This window comes from Ammospiza caudacuta, chromosome 6 (genome assembly GCF_027887145.1).
Source record: "Ammospiza caudacuta isolate bAmmCau1 chromosome 6, bAmmCau1.pri, whole genome shotgun sequence".
Taxonomy (NCBI): Eukaryota; Metazoa; Chordata; class Aves; order Passeriformes; family Passerellidae; genus Ammospiza; species Ammospiza caudacuta.
Window position 1 is genome coordinate 24,639,117 of NC_080598.1, and position 21,155 is coordinate 24,660,271.

Consider the following 21,155-nt stretch of genomic DNA (forward strand, 5'->3'; position numbering starts at 1 on the left):
TTGTACAATAAATAAATTTGCAGTAGTGCTAGGTCAAAAAAAAAAAAAAAACAAACCCAGTCAGCTTCTTCTGCCCCCATTTCTCTCATCAATACAATGCACCCTTGGAACTTTCAACTTCGGGGAAATGCAAATTCTTCAACAATGAATTATGCAAGAGGAACGAAATACATGTGGGGTATAGATATGACAGAAAAATCTTTTGCAGCACATACGGGGTGACAAGGTACAGAGACAGTGCTCTTCACTCTTCTGCAACCGAAGAGAGAAGAGTTAAATTATACCTGTAGTGAGGTTTTATACACAGCCTTAAGCAACTCCACTTACAGCATCAACACTGCTGAAAGCGACATGTGACTTCTGAGCCCTTGGTTACAGGATGACAGAAAGCAACCTGGATACAAATCCCACTTAAGGTTACATTTGTCCTTTGCTACAGACCCTACCAGTCTGCTACGTCCTACTTCACACTTGGTGAAACAGGAACACTTGTACCCTGCCTGTTCAAAACACAACATAAGTCACTAATTGTCACTGGAGCTGTTTGTTTGGACCAGGCTTTTTACCACTGGCACACACACCAGATTGCAAAACTGTGCTTTGCTCTGCATAAAGTCACAAGCAAGGGGTAAGAGGTTGTGGGTATTGAAACAGCAGAATAGATTTCAGACCAAAGTAATAATCAAACATCTACAGAACTGCACAATATTCCATAAAAACATCAGCATAAAATTAGAAGTAGCTAAGAGACAAGGTACCTCAGCTGAAAGGTGGAAAACCAGAGGAGAAGCGGTACCTGGCAACATCCAATAGTACTGCTGGCATTAGAGATTCAAATCCTAATCTACATCGTGAATATCACAGCACACACACAAGCTTTCACAAGCATTTTTCATAGAAGGCACACAGGTTGATAGTAACAAGTCAATTTTTACCCTGGGTCCCACTGAAACAATTAAAATTAGTATAAAAAGAGCGCTCACAGGTTCTAACAGAGTATAGAGAAAAATTTTGTTTTGCAGTATCAAGAACTTGGCCTGAAGGAAAACAAGCAAGGCATGCAAAGCAACTTATTTACTCCTACTGTTCAGTTGCAGCAGCTCCCCCAGGATAAAGACACTGCAATACAAGAAAATACACAAGAAAATTGGAAGGACAGAGAAGTCCTGGTGACAACTTATTGTATGTGTGACACAAAACAGCAGCCATACGGCTAAGGAGGTAAATACAGCATGCCAAAAGAAAAGGAGGTCAGCAAGTGGTACCGAGCAAAGCCGCCGGTTAGCGCTCACCGCGGTGCAGCTGCGGTGCCGGTCCCATTCTTTGCCGAGGATAAAGAGGGAAGAAGGAGCTGTTTGTTTCCCTGCCGTTACCACTAGGGACTCCAGAGCTCCTCTCCGGCTGCCGGCAGCACCCTGGAAGCCGACAGCCAGGAGCGGGCCCGCTGCCGAGGAGCGAGTGCCGCAGCGCCCGGGAGCGTGGCCGCGGGGCAGCCGCCTCGGCGGGAGCGGGGAGAGGCATCCCGGGGCGGCCGGCAGCGCTCCGCTCCTGCGGGCGAGCAGCGAGGCAGGGAAGGGCTGTGCGCAGGGAATCGGCGCAATGGGGGCCGCTAAGGAACCTGCTCTTTGATCTCCGGTAGCCTCTCCGTGTCTTTTCGTTCAAAGAGCACCTTCTCAGAGAGCTGATTGCTAGATCATGTCAAATGATGCAGCTTTAAATGTGTCCCTTAGAAAGGCGTGCAAAGAACTATAAATAGAGAACCCTGACTCCTAAAACAGATTTTTTTTTTTTTGCCTACATCACGTTTAATATACTAAGAACCTTTCATACACCGAAATTTCTTCTGAGTGCAAACAATCTTTGCCCCTCCAGCTCACATATGAAAGCACAGAATCTTACAGGGAGAAATCAGCTCTCTCCTACATTTGCACAGCAAATAGAACAATAGAAACACATTCTGGAGAGCCTAAGAACCAATGTAATAAAACAGCAAGTAAAAATATCAGTGAACACATGATATGTGAAGCAGGTGACTCAGCCACAAAAATAAGAATTCAGGAGAGGGGAAATGAATACTTTCAATTATGTTTTTAAAAATACAAGCAAAAAAAGTCTAAGGAAAACATTTCTATTAACTAGGATTCACATCAGAAAAAAAACCACAGCTAGATGATAATAAGAAATAAAATTTAAAATTTTAATAGTGACATGAAAAGTACACATAACAAAATGTTTTGTACTAAAACTGTGTATGCCAATATCTCCAAACACTTTAAAACCAAGAAACCATCTCCAGACAGAGTGGGGAATGTTTCATTTTCAAAGCCAGCTCTACAGAAGTTGTTTTGGGTGTCCATTTTTTTTTCTGTTGCTGTGTGGTGACTTGGTGACAAAAACCTACTCACAAATCAGTGGGCAACACACCAACATTTACATTCAATCCCCAAACTAAGACCACCAGAAGGCATTTCTCCCACAGCCAAAGTTTCAACACTGATTTGGTACATATTAGAGGCAATTACACCAACTCAGTACTCTAAAAGGAAAGCTGATCAGCGTGCAGTCACATTACACAGACTTCATAAATCTTAGCAAGCAACACTACAAGCAGCTACACACATATGCAAGATAAAACTAGACAGCACACTTGGAGAAATAAACAAAGAAATTGCTTAGCTCCAGAGGCTTGAACAAGGTTTATTTTCCACAACTGACACTATCCCCACCTTGTTCCATCTCTGTTCCTCCTCTTGATCACTCAGTACTCTGAGACTTACTCTAGCCATGGGAGATCAGTTCTTTATTATGTCCTCCCACCCAGCTGCTTCCTAGGTCAACAGCTCTGCCATGGTTCTCTGACTATGAATCAAAGAGAGGACTTGCCTCTAGCTGAAAGCAGAGCAAAGTAGCAAAAGCAGCAGAGCTGAATCTGAAATTCTAAGTATACAAAGACAGCTGAGAGCATGCTTATGCACAGAATTCTTTGATTCACTTCCCCCTCTCAAGCAACTTCTTTAGTTGTTTTCCTCTGATAATGACAGTGCCATCTGCTCTTACCATTTATCTGGTATCCCTACCTTTCGGGTATGGAAATATCCCTACTCACATAAAGCATTATCAAATCAATTATGCTCTGTTTATGAAAACATACTCAGTTGCTGGAGGGAAGATCACATAGTTATAAGCAAAGTGACTCCAGATAGCAAGCCACAAGATACTAGGAAGAAACAAAATCCTACGTGTTTCATCACATGACTATTCTTAGCAGCTGTCTCTACTCAAGCAAGTTCCAGAAGAAATTTCCCTAGAACCAGTTCCAAGTAAAACCAAACCTGCAGGTTTCCCAGCAATAGTCTGGCAGAACATACAAAGTGCACTGGGCCTGGAAATGTTAATCTCTGGCAGATTTTTCCATGCTCTAGTTAAAGGATTCTAACCTGCGAAGTCATCCAGCACATGCTGATAGGAATAAGGACAAGTATATTGGTGTACAGATGAGGGCCCCAAATGCATTAATAAATATTGAAACTCTACAGCCAACTTCTCAGTGACTGTTCACTAGCTTCATGTAAGGGACAAATGCGCCAAGGGAGTCTGCATAGTTTTCATCATTGGAGGTCTTTAAAAACAAATTAGACATCTACCAAAAATTATACAAGTACAGCTGATCATTCTGTGGACAGAAACCATCCTTTCAAACTCATACCTAAGGAAGATGATCCTTTATCCTAATTAGTAGCCTCTCAGTGGGTTGGTCGCTCCCTTCATAAACTCCATTTCACCAGAAATCATTCCCAAAATGAACATAACACCTAATAATGAAACATCACAAAAAAGTTAAGTAGAAAAAAATCCTATAAAGCACACCCAGAAGCTTTGTGTATTTAAGGTTTATGAATTACCCTAACCATGCTAATCAGGGTCAGTTTGGACAATTTCATCAAAAAAGAGCCTGTAAAGTGGGGACTAAGGCTCACAGGAAGTTTGCAAACCTACAGAAAGGTGAACGATCTTCTCTATACTTATTTATCAGCACCTCAGGACTTGAAAGAAAAACACCTTGCCAGCCAAAAAGTCAACCCAGGGTGGCAGGGCTACAATTTCCCAGCAATGTCAGTGAGCAGCCAGAGTCTCATGATCATCAGCCATGTTTTGTCCAGAGCTGCAGACACAAAGTGGGGAGTGAGACAGTGTAAAGTTAAAATATGATAACTGAATCTAAACAACACCAGAACAAAGGCCTGAATTTTTAAAAGATTTACATGCCCAGGTAAGTGTCAGATTATGAAGAGTCAATTACTACACAGGCAAGCATTCTGAAACAAACGCGGCTTTAATTCCACGCTAAGAATTAGTAATCGTGGAGAACTTCTCAAAGTGAATTCTGCTTGCTTATGCAAAAGGAACACACAAGATAGAAGAAAATCCATTTTTGAGATCTCTCGATAACTGCTCTCAAGTCTAAAAGGCTCAAATATGTCAGATGATTTCAAGCTCAGTACAGCTGGCCTGAGCATATGTCAGTTAACTAGGAATAATAATCAGCTAAATGTTATTTCATAATTCTTTGCGATAATTTATATAAATGCACAAACAGAAAATTACACAGTTTATGATACTTGGAAATTAACGTATTGAAATTCACTTGCTACCACCTTCCTCCAAACCGTAGGTGAGATTTATGTAGATATTTCTTTATGCTTCAACCTAGCAGGATGACCAATACAAAGACTTCCACAAACACCGTATTATCTCAAAAACTTTAGGAAAAGAGCTTCCCATTTCCAGTACCTATATAGCTACATGATGATTTCTAATTTCCTGTTTCGTATACATGAAATACATAGGTAAGGTATTGTCTTGTTCTGCCAGGTACATTCAGCTAGCAAAACGCATGCTTTCCTTTCCTAACATATGGCCCAATTACCATTTAGGCTACTATGCAGCAATCTTTTTATCAATTAGCACAAATAGTCACTAGAGTCTGGGCTCAAGTACTTATCTGATTACATATCTGCCCAGAGCTGTCCGCATAATAAAGTATAACATACTCAATCTAAGACAGGAATCGCTTGCTTATTACACATCCCATGCTTGGCTAGCTAAGAAACGTTAGAAGACACATGACAATTGTGTTAATTCCAAGCAAGCTGGTTTGTTTCATTTTTCTGCAGTGCTTTACTTCATTTTTCTTTGAAGAACAACCATCACTAGCAACTTGTCCAATAAAAGAGGTCCCAAACTAAAGGACAGTAAGATTCAGGAATACAACTTGAGGGTCATGTTGCTTGTATTGCAAATATTGCACATTTGTAACTCCAAAAGTCATTTAGTTATCCCAAGTTTCCTGGAACTTCTTACTTGTAAGCAGCTTCCAACACCATCACTAAGGTGATCTGTGCTGCCTCACCTTGATTTCAGAGCCACACCTGTGCTGTCTTGTCTTACCAGAGAAGAAAAGCTTTATATGTTTTGACTCAATGATAGTCAACTTTAATGATTCATTTTTAGCTACTGAATTCCCATAGGTTTATGGAAATGTGAAGCCAAGTCTGAAAGCCCCAAACAAAACTTCAGCAAAAGAGTCATATCTCCACTACAAAGGCCACATCTCCATTTCTTGTTTGTTATTATGAACCCAAACACTCACAAACTGTACTAAGTTTGTGTATAACTGTATGAAGTTATTTACTTCCCCTCAACCAATCAACCTACAGATAGCCTTTGATGCATTTAATTAGTCAATATCCATAAGCACTTTGATAAAAAGCAACATAATGTGCCAAGTATTACTATTGAATAACCAGCAGCTCAACTGCATTTTGCCAAAGTACAGCAATAAGCTTGTCCTTTTAAACCTGCTCATAATAATTATAGCTGTTAACAACAGATATTGTTCAGCTGAATGAACATTGTGAGACTTCAGCAAACAGCTCTCATCAATCTGACATTCTTACAAACATCCCTTGCTAAATGTCAAGTGAGATTTCCAGAGGGAAAGAAAAGTGTCTTTCTTCCCAGAAAAGGACAAAGTTTACACAGATAAGAACAGAAAGTGAGACAGAAGTGGAAGCAAATAACTGTTTTCAAAAGAGCTCTAAAATTACTGACAACTACACAAACTATTGATAAAGGTCTGTTTCTAAGCAGGAGAAAGAATCATTTATAGTGCAGAAAACTGTTTTTTTTGGACACTGGTATTACTCTTCAAAAGTAAAGAAGAAACCAAGAAAACAGTGATTTTTAATTTTTTTTACTTCACACTTCTGTTCTAGTCCTTTGAAGAGTTATTTGGAAATAGCTTGCCATGTCTTAAACTGTTCATTCATTCTATAATATCCTAAACAAAAAGATAAATACCTTAACTTGTGGCACAGAATAAACTATAGTACATTTTATTATAATTTTATGGCATTTGCACAATTTCAATATAAAGGTGGATTTTTCTGAAGGAAAACTTATATCTTGTTCACTGGAATACCCGATGCTGCGCTGGACTTACACCAACAGAATACCCCAACATGTTGCCCATAAGAAAACAGAATCAATGAGTAAGCATTAGCTAAGCAGCAAGATGCTCTTAAAGTGCTACCCCCACACAAACACACCACAATCACCAATATTTTAGCAGCATTTTCTGTTGGTTGATTCTTTAATGAAAAGAATGCTGATTTTTTTAATGGCTATAAAGTGCTTTAAAGGTATAGATCTCTAGCATGCCTTACTATGAGCACCTCACTTGCCCATGTATATATTAGAATAATTTCCATCATGTGAAAGTATCTTATTACCAGTAACATACGTATTACAGTCCTCTATGTGTGTTTGATTAGTGCCATGGCCTTTCACATATACACATCAAGTCCTACATCAGCTGCCATTTAATAAGCTACCACAAGGAGTAACACTTTCAGAAAAGACTGGCAGCTCCTGAAGTAATTTTGATAGTTGAAAGAAACACAGAAGAACAGCCCTACTTCCACAATGCTTTTCAAAATAGCCCTGAATGACTTCAAGAACTGTTTTGTTCTTTCTCCAAGCTTACAAAACTTCATGTTGTCATCTTATTGTAAATCTTCCATACCTTCTCAGTGATTTCTCATGGTCCTCTCCTCACAGCACTCACTTCTTCATGGCACAGCCAACAAACTCCATCTCTCTTCACAGCACAGCCAACAAACTCCAACTCTCCCCTCACCCAGCTAACCCACTCTTTTGTAGCACTCATCTTCTTATTGGACACAGCTGTGGCCTATTAAGGGCAGGCCTGTTCCTAATCTTTGGTGATTAGTACAGCTGCAGCTCCTCAGGTGTGAGACTGCCTTCTGCACTATTTTCTTACATTCTATCCCTCCACAACTTCATGAACACTTCTATTTAACATATGCAGATTTTTTTTTTAATGGGGAGGGGAAAAAAAGCCACTTTATTTCCAGGTTGAATCTAAAATTAATCATGCTTACACACTTAGAACAAATAGAATTGCAAGATTGCTTCCCCACTGATGGATTCATTAATATTAATGACTTATGAAATCACTTAGTCCATCTGCAAATCAAGCCCCTGAATTTCCTACTGCAAGACTAGTTCTGCATAGCAAGCAAAAATAAGGTATTGTACCTCAAGAATCAAGTGGATTAACAGAAAAATTGAAATAACAGTTACTTGAATTCAGTCACACACACTGTTACACTGATAGTGAGCTTCACCATGGATGTGCAATCACTTTCCAAGTCATTAGAGTCTGGACATAACTGGTTTTCTGACAGAGTCACATGTTTAATTTTTACAGCCATAACTTCTGTTTCGGCCAGTTTCAAATTGCCATAATTAAAGAAAACTTCAGTATTTTGCAGCTTTGGACTCCACACAAGTTTTAGCCCTTGGCCATAGCAGTTTGCTGAAAAGCTTTCATCTAGGGTAGAACCTAGGATGTCAAGTCTTCCAAATTTAAGACCTTGTGACTTAAAAGCTGACTAAGGTAAAAGTTACATGATGATGCACACCTAAATCTACAAGAATCATGAAACAGAGTTCTGAACACTTTACATTTGTCTGATTTCTAAAGATAACTCTAACTCCAGCTATTCCAGTGCATAAGCACCCATTGAGTTTCCATCTTTCAACAGAAAATAGGCATTTTTCATTTAGGAACTGAACAAGTACTCTATAAATCCCAAGTACTGTCATTTACTTTTTGACACTCAGCAGTAACCAAATCCAACCTGGATGAAGAACCCTGTGCCAAAGAAATAAAAAATTAAAAATGTAACAGAGAGGAGTGTGGAGTATTTATGTTCTTCCATCTAGGAAAGAAATGGGTTAAAATTTTTATTGTTCCAAGGTGCAAACAACCATTATTCATTATAATTACAAGAAAGTATTAGTCTCCTTCATCAAACCAAGAACCTTATACAGCAACCCCTGCATCCCTGACAGGGCTGAATGAGTAATGGTCACCAATCCAGTTCCATGCCAAAAAAAAAAAAAAGAATCAGTGGGAGTGATCAAAACTAATACACTACAAACAAAAGTTGCTCATTTCTTTCATTTCTTTCTCTGAACATTATAGGCTTCTTTTTTAAACTGATCAGTGAAGTAATCTCAGATTGTTTTCTGTTGCTCAATTCCTTCCATAATCAATGAACAGATTCAGCAAAGGCACTGTCATCATCTCTTCTTAACACAGTAGTTAATGCCCTGAGCCTTAGTTAGCTTTTCAGATCAAAGCGGGTAACAAATAAATTATATACCTGCAGCAGAGATTGTACAGTTATGACAAAAGGGAGGGGGGAGATTGGCAGAGGTAATAATGTAATTTCACCTATTTTTTATTGGATTTACATGCTTGCAATAAGCATATTAAGCCACAACAACACCCACAGCTAATGAACTAATGAGTTGTTAGCAACACCTCCGCTTGCTCACTTAGTGGCGCGATGCTTTACCGCGGTCAGCCCGCCTGCCTCCCCACTCTGCTCTTCCCCTTCCCGGTGCAATTCAGCAGGAAATGCAGCTGGACCGGTGCTCCACAAGCCCTGCTGGTGACTGCTCCCAAGGCTTGTGCTGCACCACCATACACTCAATTTAGAAGAAGCGCTTCTTGAAGAGCTACGCTTTAAGCGCCTCCAGGTCACAAAGAAAACAAACCGATTTTAAATTGCTTTCAAGCGTGATAAAGCTCAGAAAGGAGTCCGGAAAAAAACAGCAAAGAGAAGAGATGAAAAGATTTGAAGCAGAGATACAGCTCACTTAAATGGCTCTTTAAATGCTGGGCTCCCGTCTTGCTAAAGATTTGCAGAGGAAGCTCAACAGAGGAAGTGTCTATGGGAGAGGAGGCAAAAATACCTGTGGTCAGTGAAACGCAAAACCAATGTTTGGAGACAAGGCAGGGCCCACGCCAGCTGAAACTTAATGCTCTTTCTACAGGTTAAAACAAAATCCAAAAAGTAATCTAAATATTTTCAGATAGTTGTTCACCTCACAAGTACAAGAAGTTTTAATGTTTCGGACAGAAAAATCAGCTACTGTTGTAGTATAAGTGATTATGGCAGAAGCATTTGAAACTTATGAAATAATAGATGAGTGTATATGCTCACAGACAAAATATTTCTAGCTGTGTACATGAGAACAGGAATGGATTTCTAAATAAATACTGTGTTACTCTCTGAATAAAATCTGGAAATGTTTGCGTCAGGTAGTGTTAAGAGAGCAATGAAGGCAGCAGAGACAAAAGAGGTGTTTGTCTTTACGATGATTAAAAGAAACTAGCCCAAAGTACTTTGATATGGACACAACCTTATTCTGACAGTGACAGAACATCATAAGACTAAAGTCTTACTAATTGTATTATTTAAATAATAGTTGTATTTATGCAGAGGGTAGTAGGGACTGTATTGAAGGACTCAATGCTTTTTCTTATTCAAATTTGGAATTTTAAATTATTTTTAAGCTTTCTTGGGGAAGACTACACATACATAGTAATGAATGTAAACAATATTGTTTCAATTTTGTCTGTTATATCCAAGAACTCTAAATTTAAACTCCACATAGTTTCATCATCTGTCATGAATTTGCAAGGTCTTAATGCATTAATTTCCACAATCATAACTCAATGCCACCATCTTTTTGAACCATTTTAAACACACATGTACTACAACAGATGTGAAGGGGTAACATGTTGAATGTTTTTCTATGCTTCAAGCATAAATAAGAACCTAAATATATTCTCTGTAAAGGAATACATACTAAGGTGGATGAGGTAGTGAAAACTTGTTTTTTAATAATAATTTTCTACTTTCAGATCCTCAAATCAAGTTCAATAGAAAATAAGACCCCAAACATTAGATGCTATGGGCTAATTCAACAGGAATATGCCGTATAAATGTTTTATTATAGTCCATAAATTTAAGAGTAATCACCAGAGTCATATAACTTTTTGATGGAAGCCTATAATCTTCATATCAATTAAACACCATACAGTTCATCTTCAGGGGGCAGAGATTCCTCTGAATTCGTGACTGTAAGGTTCAAGGCAACATAATCTGAACTTTTTAAAACTCTTGCTACAGGTGTTATTTTACCAAAGACTGCAATCAGACCCTTTGCTGGGAACAGCTGGCTGGACTGCTGTCAGATCCCTAAGCCCTGGAGCTGCTGCATGGTCCAGCTATTCATTCGGAGTTCTACCAGCCAGTGTCCTCAGAGCACTATGTCCTCAAGTTTCCCTATGCAACTACACAACAATTAAAGCAGATCAGCACCTGTAGGGGTTTTGTAATATTTATCTCTATTACTCAAACTGATCTCACAGTCCTACTTTGTTGTTTCTGCCCTTGGGGGAAACAGAATGAACCCTGTAATTCCAGAGCAGGATTTGTAACATGATGTATTAGCATAAGCTGCTGTACAAACTGTGGCTGGATTTCACACCTACTGTGAATGAGGGGCTATGCAAAACAATGGAAAGCAAGACACAGCCTCCAATACAGCAAGTCACAATTTCATGGTTGATTTAGTGACTTTTAGTGACTCAACTCTTGCTTAATCCTTCTCAAATTATGTAAAGAGAATGAGTCAGAAGTTGCTTGCATATTTCATCTCCATCCTTACCAGCCAAGGGCACACAAAGCAAGCAAAGAACAAGAGTGAAATGACGATGGCAATACTTACAAACAAAACCAAAAGTGACATTGCTAATGACACAAAAGTTGCCCACTACCCTGATAATGGTGATCCACTTTTGTTGCCCTCATCCAATGTGAATAGCAGTTACACCAGTCCCAGCAAGGGTTTGTTGCAGGTAGTTCAGATTCAGGCATGCCCAATGTGATCCATTTCTCCATGTGTCCTGCACTACTACAGTGCAGTTTTAAACCTACTTAGCCAATAAAGGTAATGCAAAAGGCAACAGCAAGACAACACTGGTGTACTGACCCTCACTCCTGCCTGGGTATGAGCAGCTTAATAGAAAAATTTTTGGCACTAAAGGTCACAGGTAGCAAAAGACCAAATATCTGAACCACAGTCTTGGCTCTTACAACAATGTATTGCTTGGACATCCCATTCTGTTCCAGTTCTGCCAGTTTAAATAGTTTGATCTCTAAAGGAAAGTATTGCTTTATCTCTCGCAAAATGACTGCATTTCATCATCTATTCAACAATAAATTCAAAAAAATTAGTGCTTGCTGAATGTCTGCAAGTAGAAATTGAAAGCCAGTAAAAGTGTTTCCTCATTTGATGAAACTTGGGGCATCATATGTATAAGGAAATGCCATTAAAGATATTTGTTACTGTAATGCAGAGAAAGCAAGTTAATCAGAAATAGCATCAGAAGGACACAGGGTGGTGGCAGAGAAGATTCTCATTTTTGTCCTGAGGGGCAGCAACCATGCACTGGGGAGTAATTTACCAGCATAATGCAATCACTCAATAACAGTTTTAGTAGTCTATACAGTACATAAATCTGTACACTCTTTAGCCTACAGGAAAAATGGTCACAGAGAAAGCAAAAGGAAGTAAGACAGATCACAAAATAGCTATATACACCTGCAGTAGATCAAGTAAGACTAATTTTTCCTAGACTTTTTGTTGTACTTACCTGAACACTGTTAATGTCAACAAGCACAGAAAAAGAGCCTGCTCCCTATACAAGTACTAGAGTACTAGCCTAGATTTAAAGGCACACATATTTCCAGTACTGTTAGGGATTATCATGTCTAACGGATAGGGCAATGAGACAATTGAGGGGTATTGCTTTCTTTTGTCTACCAAAAAAACAGAATACGACAGACTTCCAATCTGGGACAAAGCAAGGACAAAACACATTAGCTTCATCTCACATAATCCACACAAACTCCTTGTCAATGATAACATCAAATCATAAAATTGAGACTCTAGAGAACTGAAAAAAAAATCCCAACAGCTCAAGTAGCTGCCTTTAAGATGTGATGTTAAAAGAAAACCAAACCACCATAGTATTACACTAGCAGTCGTCCTCAAAACACATTTCATGTAAGAGCATATTCACAGTTTGTTTCAGAAAAGGAAACAATTAAAGCACTTCTTTTGCTTTGTAATATTAAAAATTCAAACAGTATTACACTAACAAACAGCAACTTCCAGTCCCATTACTAGCAATGGTAAAAAGCCCATGAAACCTTAAATTCTTAATGTTTCCTAGTGTCTGTGTATTTATCCTACTAAAATCAAGTGGTACATCAGGGTCTTTTGTAGAAGATATGCTCTTCTTGCTCCAGTGACCTTCTCTCCACTGCTTCTTGTAGTGCTCACCACTCGGCTTAAATAATTAAATAGGTCTCAGCCTGAAGTGACTTCAGAAATTCACCTACATTTGAAAAGTGCTATTTAGACAATAATTTGTAGAAGAACTGGAGATCAAATGTCTATTCTCATAAACTGATATACTTATTGGAAGTACCTACTCATTTCCACAGCCCAAGGGCCTGGACAAGATCATGCAAGGAGCCTTCTAGTACACCAATTATAGTTAAACAACATGGAAAGAAAGACAACAACCAGCAACATCCAGAAGTTCAGAAGATTTTAACTGTTAAAAGCTCAGGCATGGTTTCTGCTTAAAAGAAAGAGCGCACTCTCATTGTATAATAGACACGAACTAGAATAAAATAAACTTAGGAAACAAGTACTCATGTTACATTTAGAAAAAAAATGTTATTTCTCTAAATATTCAGATTTAGAAAGCACATTTTGGCAAGTCATGGCTTTTCTCCTCCCTCAATAACAGCAAAAGACATTTCTACCAGCAAAGTAAATATTTATGAATATCAGAGCAGTAATTTCATCCATCTCTACTTCTGTTGTATCCTCAAAACCATGACTTGATCGGCTGTCCTGTGTTCTCCCACAGTTTCCCTTCCCATATCCAAAAGCATAAAAAAAATAGTGTTTTTGGGGAAGCTTGATTCCTGCTGATACCACCAAACATTTTGAGTTGGGTCATTCCTAGACGGACACCAAGAAGTAGGTTTATGTCACAGAGAGATAAGAGATAAGGAAGATGGTCTTTTCCATTTCCAGACCTCAGAACCTTCCATTACATTCCAGAAGAAAAAATCACTGAAATGTTCACGATTCAAAGGAAAGCTTGGATTTCAAATGGGAAAAAACATTATATAAAAATTAGGGTTTTGGACAGACTCCTCCTTTTCTCCTTTCCACATTCTGCAAATATGTCCAGTAGAACATATAAATCACACAATGTCATATGAAAAATATAATGTGCAATGAGACAGGTGTGGAACTTCTCTTTTCATCTAAATGAAAAGAAATATTGTGCATCTCCACCTACTTCAGAAAAATAATATAATAAGAAGAATTAAGGCAGATTAAGAGACTCTTTTAGGCAGCTTAAGACCCTTAAGCACACACTCCCAAGCCGAGTACTTATAATACAAGAAGTCTCCTAGTTACCTCTCTCAACTGTCACTGTTGTCAGTATTGCATAAAGCTGCTTAAACTATAAAGCTGATTGTCAAGGGAATCCCGGTCTGAAGGGATCTTTTGTGGTCTGAAAGGGTTGTGACTTTGTAAAAGGAGGGCATTGGGTTACTACAGCAAGCCTTGAATATCAATGACAAAGGAGCAAAAGGGAAGCTCACAAGTCAGGCTAGACTCTCTCTCCCCTACCATTCATCTAAATCACATGGTAGTTGCAGGGCAGGAAAGAGCCAAAGAGAACCAGGGCAATCCTTGCTCCCCGAGAGCACTTTGCTCTCCAGTAAAGAGCACGGACACCATCCTGCGGGTCACAGGGAAACAAGAAACACAATGAGCAATGCTACCACACACAGCCCACTCCACTGCAAGCACCGCTGCAAATCTCAGAGGCACAAAACCACGTGGAACAGGTGTTATATGAAACATGAAGAGCAGAAAGAAACATGTTTACTTCCTGATGACAGGTTGCATGTATCCAGCCATACATTAACTCAGTCACATTCCTCTGCATATTCTAGAGCTGATAATATAAAGCTATGAATAATTTTTTAGTTTCTGAAGATGGTCAAAGATTTCACACTTTGGGTATATATTTTTCACAGAAGACCTGATTCATTACATAATAACTGCCTTTGTCAAATATTCTGAGGTCTTGTTCATGATCTCCAGATATCACATTTTCTTTTCCAGTAATGAAAATACCTACCCATCCAGTTCTATTACATGATACAAATTTTCAATGTATTGGTCACTTGATCTGAAGCCATTTCTGGATACTTAGGTTCTTGCATACCTGCTTAGTAAATTACCTCCTCTGTGTGCCTCAGTTTGCTTCCAATTCTTTAATTCAACTGATCTTAACTATTTTTAGTTAATGAGAGGAATGATTGCATATCTGAGCAGATAAAGAACATGTCTTTGATATTACAGCCCAATTGCAGTACAATAACTGAAGAGTCTTTGAAGGGGTAGCACTTCCATGAAGTTCTGTTCTGACTTGAGTTTTATTTTTACTTAATTTATTCTTCCTTTATTTATAGAACTGCAGCTCAAATTTCCTAGACAAATGCAAGCCTTAAGTTTTCAAGGCTTTTTTTCAAGAAAGTTCCAAATCTCTTATGGAGTTTTCATAACACCACTGCTGCTATTAACCTTATTCAAAATAAAAATGGAGACTTGAGACCTGATTTCTTTCTGAAGCATATGCTTGAGAAGTTTAAAAGAACACTCTATAACCCATTTTCTCCCAGCCAAACTGCCAAAATACATTTTGCATGCAAAATTAAAACTTTCTTCCACATGCAGTCTGAACAATGCAATCCCTATTTCTATTCTTGCAAAAATAGGTAACTACTTTTGCCTTGGAGGTAATCTCTGAGTTCATCTTTTTTCACCCTTTTCTCTCTGTTTTTTCCTACTGAACTTTTTGCTTTTCAGAAGGCAGCTAGTCTTGCAGGCTTTAAGTAAGGAGATAATTTCCTTTCAACATGCATAATTTTCTTCCTGAAATAACCAAGAGTATCGTGAAGATTTATAGGTTTACATGAAATGCATCCCTATGACAGACTCCAGAGAAAACGAAAAATAGATTGAAACAAAAGGAGCCCCAATGTGAGAACCTCTGTTGTAAGGTTTAACCCTCAGAACATTCACCTTCACTTTGTCCCTTCAACTAACAATGCTTTCAAGAATGTTTAACTGATGAGCAGTAAGTGGTGAGGGGGAAATCACACAGAGGAAGAGGTGCCATCCCTAGATTTACATAATCATACCAAAATGAGGTCTTTAATGTATTTAATAAGCTAGTGATGCACCACAGCCAGAATAGAAGCAATGCTGTTCTTTCTTATTTGCCAATTTATTGCTGGGACACCAGAAAAGACAGTAAAGTTTATACACTGGTAGACAAATTTCAAAAAGAGAGCAAAGAGCCTACAAAATACATGCTCACTCCTTGACATCCCCATGTAGCATTTTCTCCTAAAACTAAACAAGAGTAAGGAGAGGGCCTCTAATGCTCCCACAGGAAGTTAAATGAAATTAAGCAAACATTTCCAAAAGAGTGTTACTGCCCTCCCACTGCATTTATTATCTTTCCTTCATACAAAGTCAGCTGTTTCAGCGAAGTTAAACAGAGACCGACATCAGTCTGTTCTTACTTTTGTAAGCAGGACAGACAATAGGACTAGAATTTTTCTGTAGTTTACTAGTACATGCTGGACTTGATGGGTCCTTGACATAAATTTAACCTACCAAAACAACATCTAAAAATACCAAAGAGATTGGAATGGGCCTCATGGAAATAATCTGCTGGCCACAGGTCACAAGCTGAAGGATATGTAAAAAAATGCATGAAGAGAAGCCCTTATCTGCAGTTATAAGCTTCATTGAGGCACGTTTTTGTTTTATACCTTTCTGTTCACCTCTGCAAAGCACACAATACAAATAATACTTACCACTGATGGCCAGTTGAGTAAAGAAATTTTGGCAAATTACAAAGCAATTGTGCAAAAAGTTTCTTCAATATGCACTGGAAAGAGACCTAGATTTCTTGGTACAGTTCTGCCTCTGCAGTATCTGTTCTGAGAAAGTCTCCAGTTTCCAAAGAAATCTCTGCCCACCATCCTCCCCCAGGATCAATAGGATTCTACCTTATGTAACCACTCTAAGTTTGGCAGCGAGAGCTCTTACACAGCAGCATCTTGCAGATTGTGAGAGCACCAAAACGCTAAGTTTCCTCCTTGGCAATATGAAATGGCTGTTGAAACTCAGCATTCCACTGGGTCATTTGATCTTCACTTTGAGAATTTCACCATCGCTACTTGAGCAGTCTGAGATGTAAGAACCTCTGGAAGCAGATTCCCACCTGCATACATACCATGCTCTCAACACTACTCTTGTGGGCCACTCCTAAAAGCCACCATGTCTAAAACATTCTCTCATTTTTAAAATTTTTGTTATACAACTAAAAAGTACATGCACTTCCACACTAATTTGAAAAAATTTAAGTAGCTCTTACTTTTAAAGGATGCCTCTTTAGCTACCTCAGTCTGTGAGAAGACAAATATTAAATAGCATCACAATGGGTGTCTTCCCTAAACAAGCTAAAGAATTAAACAAATCTCCCAAATAAACTTCACTTTCACACTTCCAACTAGGAATACTGAGACTGGTTTTAGAAATTACAATTAATTTGGTCTAGATTCAAGACTCTTAAGCAGCATATTATCACCCATTTTTGCTTGCTAGCTTAGGAAAAGGAATTTTGGTGTCTCCTTCACTCCTAAACCTTATCCTTTGACACAGAATGAAAAGAAATGGGAAGGAGAGTAAAAGAGAAAGTGGGAAGGGGGTGGGAGGTGTAGAACATAATTTACTTCATTCACCTAACTTATCAATTCAAGGGATGTATTTGTAACTTCATTTTTCTTCAAGTGGAAAAAGTAAATTTTACTTACTATTAATTCTTTTAAAGAGTTAAGAATCCAAAGTCCACCTGCATGAATTTCAAGTGATCAGAATATTTGTCAAAGTAGCATGCAGTTATAAGCAATATGTTCCTGAAAAACTACTCTTTTCTGCCTCCTTATTTCAAAACCAGGCCAGTGTCATCACATTAGTGTAAGATAATATTACAGACCAACACAGTGAGTCAGCAATCAAAATTATGCTTTCTGCCTTCCCACAGAACTTTTTCTTTTGATTTAAGTCCTGGAATTGCTGGTACATCTCTCTTCCATCCTCCCCTTACTTCTATGCCACTGCACTGCTTCAGGATTGCCTTACCAGTTGTCAATCCAGCTTGTTCCAGAAGAAAGAATTCATGTGTAAAGTATCCTGGGTCTGAGAAACACAGAAACATGTGCTGGAGAAGTTAGTGCCTGGTTGGCTGACTTCAGCAACAAGAAAAGGAAGCTGCTCAATTAACTGGAACTAAGTGAAAAAGAAATTTCTATTTTCTTCCATTTATTCTTAAAACAACATTTAGACAATTCAGTTCATGAGAACCTCATTGTACCCATACTCCTACTGAGACACTTCACCTATGACACACTTACTGCAAGATCTGTGCAGGCCTTCCTGTCAAATTCCAGCAAGATGCACAAAGCACAGTGGATTGAGCTCACACAGGCAGTCAAAGAGTACAGAGAAGAAACCATCTTACACATTAGGTGAGACTGAAGGCATATGGGGCATTACACTATGAAATAAAACTTAAATTCAAGTATCATTAAAATGAAACAACATTCCTTTTATAGACTTGACTACTGATTTGGGTTTTTAAAAACAAAAAACCCCCACATGGTCCAACTGGTGCTAAAGCCTGTTCGCACATAAAACCTGCTAAAACTGAGTATTATAAATTTCCACTCTTACCATGAGAATAACAAAAGTATTAGAAAATAAAATTGATCTTGAAATAACATGCTATGTTACATACAATATCATGTATAAGAAATACCAAAATAACAAGTGTGACAGTCTAATTTAGAAATCAGAAGCAAAATCCCAGAAAAGTTCTAATGAAAATCTAAGTCAACACAACTGGGGGAACATGGGAAGAGAAGCACAAGGTTTCCTCTTCAGTGAGCCTGTTAAAATGCCAAATAACCAGTATTTGCTTTAGTCCACAATATAAGGAGATAATGAAAAAGCATGATTACATAAAAACAGATGATTAATAGCAGCTGGACACTATAAAGAGTGATGACATACTGCTTTTCCAGCATACAGGCTACTGCTCTTCCACTCAGTTTGAGGCAACGCTACTAAATTTTATTCCATGTATAAGAACATACAGAAATGGAAGTGAAGAAAAATGCATTTCACATTTCTGTCTTTTTTGCCAGAACATGAAAGTTTCATCTCCAGGCAAAACATTTGTCCCCTGCTTTCATCCAGTCAACAGCTCTGCTTTGATAGTCTCATTCAATACTTCAATTCTAAAGCCAGAGTAAGGCTTTAAAAATCATGAGTTGTCATCTCTTCTCACACACACTTTTTTTTTTGGCCCTCATTACACAGAGTCTGTTCCCCATAGTTAAAACACAGCTTATTGCCTGGTAAAGTAAGATTCTGATGCAGCACACATTTGGGGCTTGAGCAAAGTACAACGTGGGAAAACTATGGAAAACTGCATCCTGCCCAGAAAGAGATCTGGCTGTCATAACCATATACAGTAAATGCACATGCAACACAGAAGCATCACTTCCAGAAAATGAGGGGAAACGCACCTATAACCAGTTCTCCTTTCTTCCTTAATCCATCTTTAAAGTTATTATGCAAAACCAGTGGGAAATAGAGGGACTGACTGACAGGATGCAATAATATAAAGTGATTTGATTACTCTGAAGCAGAGCCTTTTCATTAAGTTTTTAGCTTTACAACACAGGATCTATTACAAGGGTCATTATACTTCTTTGTACCAAACAGATCATCCTATCTAATGTGTCTTTGTATTTACAAATCTGATGTAATTCCCCTTATCTTTGCATACACACATAGAAGCACCTGAACATCTGGTTACTCAGGGATCAACATAGAGTTCTACTGTCTTTTTACAGTACATATCCAGCTATGCAGTATTTCAAAAAGAGATACTGTATTGTTCAGTATTAGTCATTCATAGTCATTTAATTGAAAAGGCATGAGTACCTAGCAATTGCATTTGGAGAATGAAGCATCTTTGAAATGTATTTACAGATTTGCTTACCTCCTTGGGAATGCTAAGTACTATCAGTGCAGCAATAAAAAAAGGCTCAACTACAAGAGCTCTGATTCTATTGTAGTGCAATGATATTTTATTTATATTATTTAATGGAATGATGGGAAAGGCTAAAGCAGTCATACTGTTACAGTAGAAACTGCATTGTGGAAGGGGGTGCAGGGGGAGGCAAAGTGCCAGGCTGAAATACTGAGTAGCACCAGAGCAATACAACTGATAGATCTCCAGAAATTCTGGAGTGCAATGAACCATGCTGGATGAAGCATTTACTTTCATCACCTGAGTGCTTAGTAGCACCCCCATCCCAAAAATTAATGGCCCACAAAAACCCATTTGTGACTGGCACTTTATACCATAAGAGTTATTACTGTTTGGTACTGCATATTGCATAAATTCTGTAGCCAAAAAAAAAGGAAAGCAGCATTCAAAAGGTTAATGAGAAGCAAACAGATGAACTTCATGTAAGTGGATGCACAAATCCACAAATTTCTATTCTGCTACCTTCTCCTTCAGCTAACAGCAGCAGAAACAGCTTTGTACTTACATATTCATCATTCCAGAGCTGACTGAAATGCAGAGAAAAAACTAGACAAGATTTATGAAAATATGGAGGCTTCTACTGAAGATACTGTACGAGCGATATTTCTTGCCCATTCGAGATAGTTCCCAAATATTTTAGCTTGTTTAATAAAAAGATTTCTCCTCCTAGAAATTCTAATACCTTTGAAATAAAAGGAGCTTCATAGTGCTATTTAATTAACATTTTCCAGGAGCCCTATAGATTATTATTTTGCAAGCATTTTTACTGTGCAAATGGCAGGGGAAGGAGGAAAAAAAAGCAGAAAAGGAAGTAAAAAGGGGATGCAAATCACAAGCACAGACTTTACAAACAACACACTCTGTATGCACCCAGTACTAACGTTTTAGCCTTTTTCCCCTACTTTGAGCAAGCAGGAAACAAACAAGGAAACAGAAGGGGTAGACAATCCCCTGGACTTACCTTTAGTACAGTTCCTCTATAAACTTCTCAGAGAGAAATTTAAATTCCTCCAAGTGGATATGATTCTTAAAGCTTTTCTCTTTCTCGAGTCACACAGAAGCAAAACAATTAGTTTTCAGAGGTTCCATTTACTGCTCTTCCATCCCCAGCAAAATGCGTCCAGGAGACTATGCCAAAAGTAAGCCCAGAACTCAAAGGCAATTGGAAAGGGAGCGTAGGGGGTTACTGAAGGACCAGATTGTGAAATTCAGTAGCTTGAGCACAGAAATATCCTACTGTACAATATACCTGGCTTCTTGCTCACCAAAAAACTGTAGTGCAAACTGTCAGTAGTAGCCTCCAATAGCTGCTGTGTGTGCTGCAGATGGTATGTCTCACTGTTACCTTCCCAGATGGGTAGAGGATTCAGAGAGCAGCAAAACCAGGGGGTCGCCTCCAAACCAGGTGGAT

The 21,155-nt window shown here is 38.5% G+C and overlaps 1 protein-coding gene across 2 annotated transcripts in view; it reads right to left on the bottom strand.

Annotated features, from left to right (window-relative positions):
* LRRC4C (leucine rich repeat containing 4C) overlaps positions 1–20,864 on the bottom strand; it is a 485,283-nt gene extending 464,419 nt beyond the window's left edge. For both annotated transcript variants that reach the window (XM_058807065.1, XM_058807064.1), the window contains exon 1: positions 20,706–20,864. The gene's annotated coding sequence lies outside the window, so the exon portion shown is untranslated. The remainder of the gene's footprint in view (positions 1–20,705) is intronic.
* Positions 20,865–21,155: the final 291 nt, after the last annotated feature.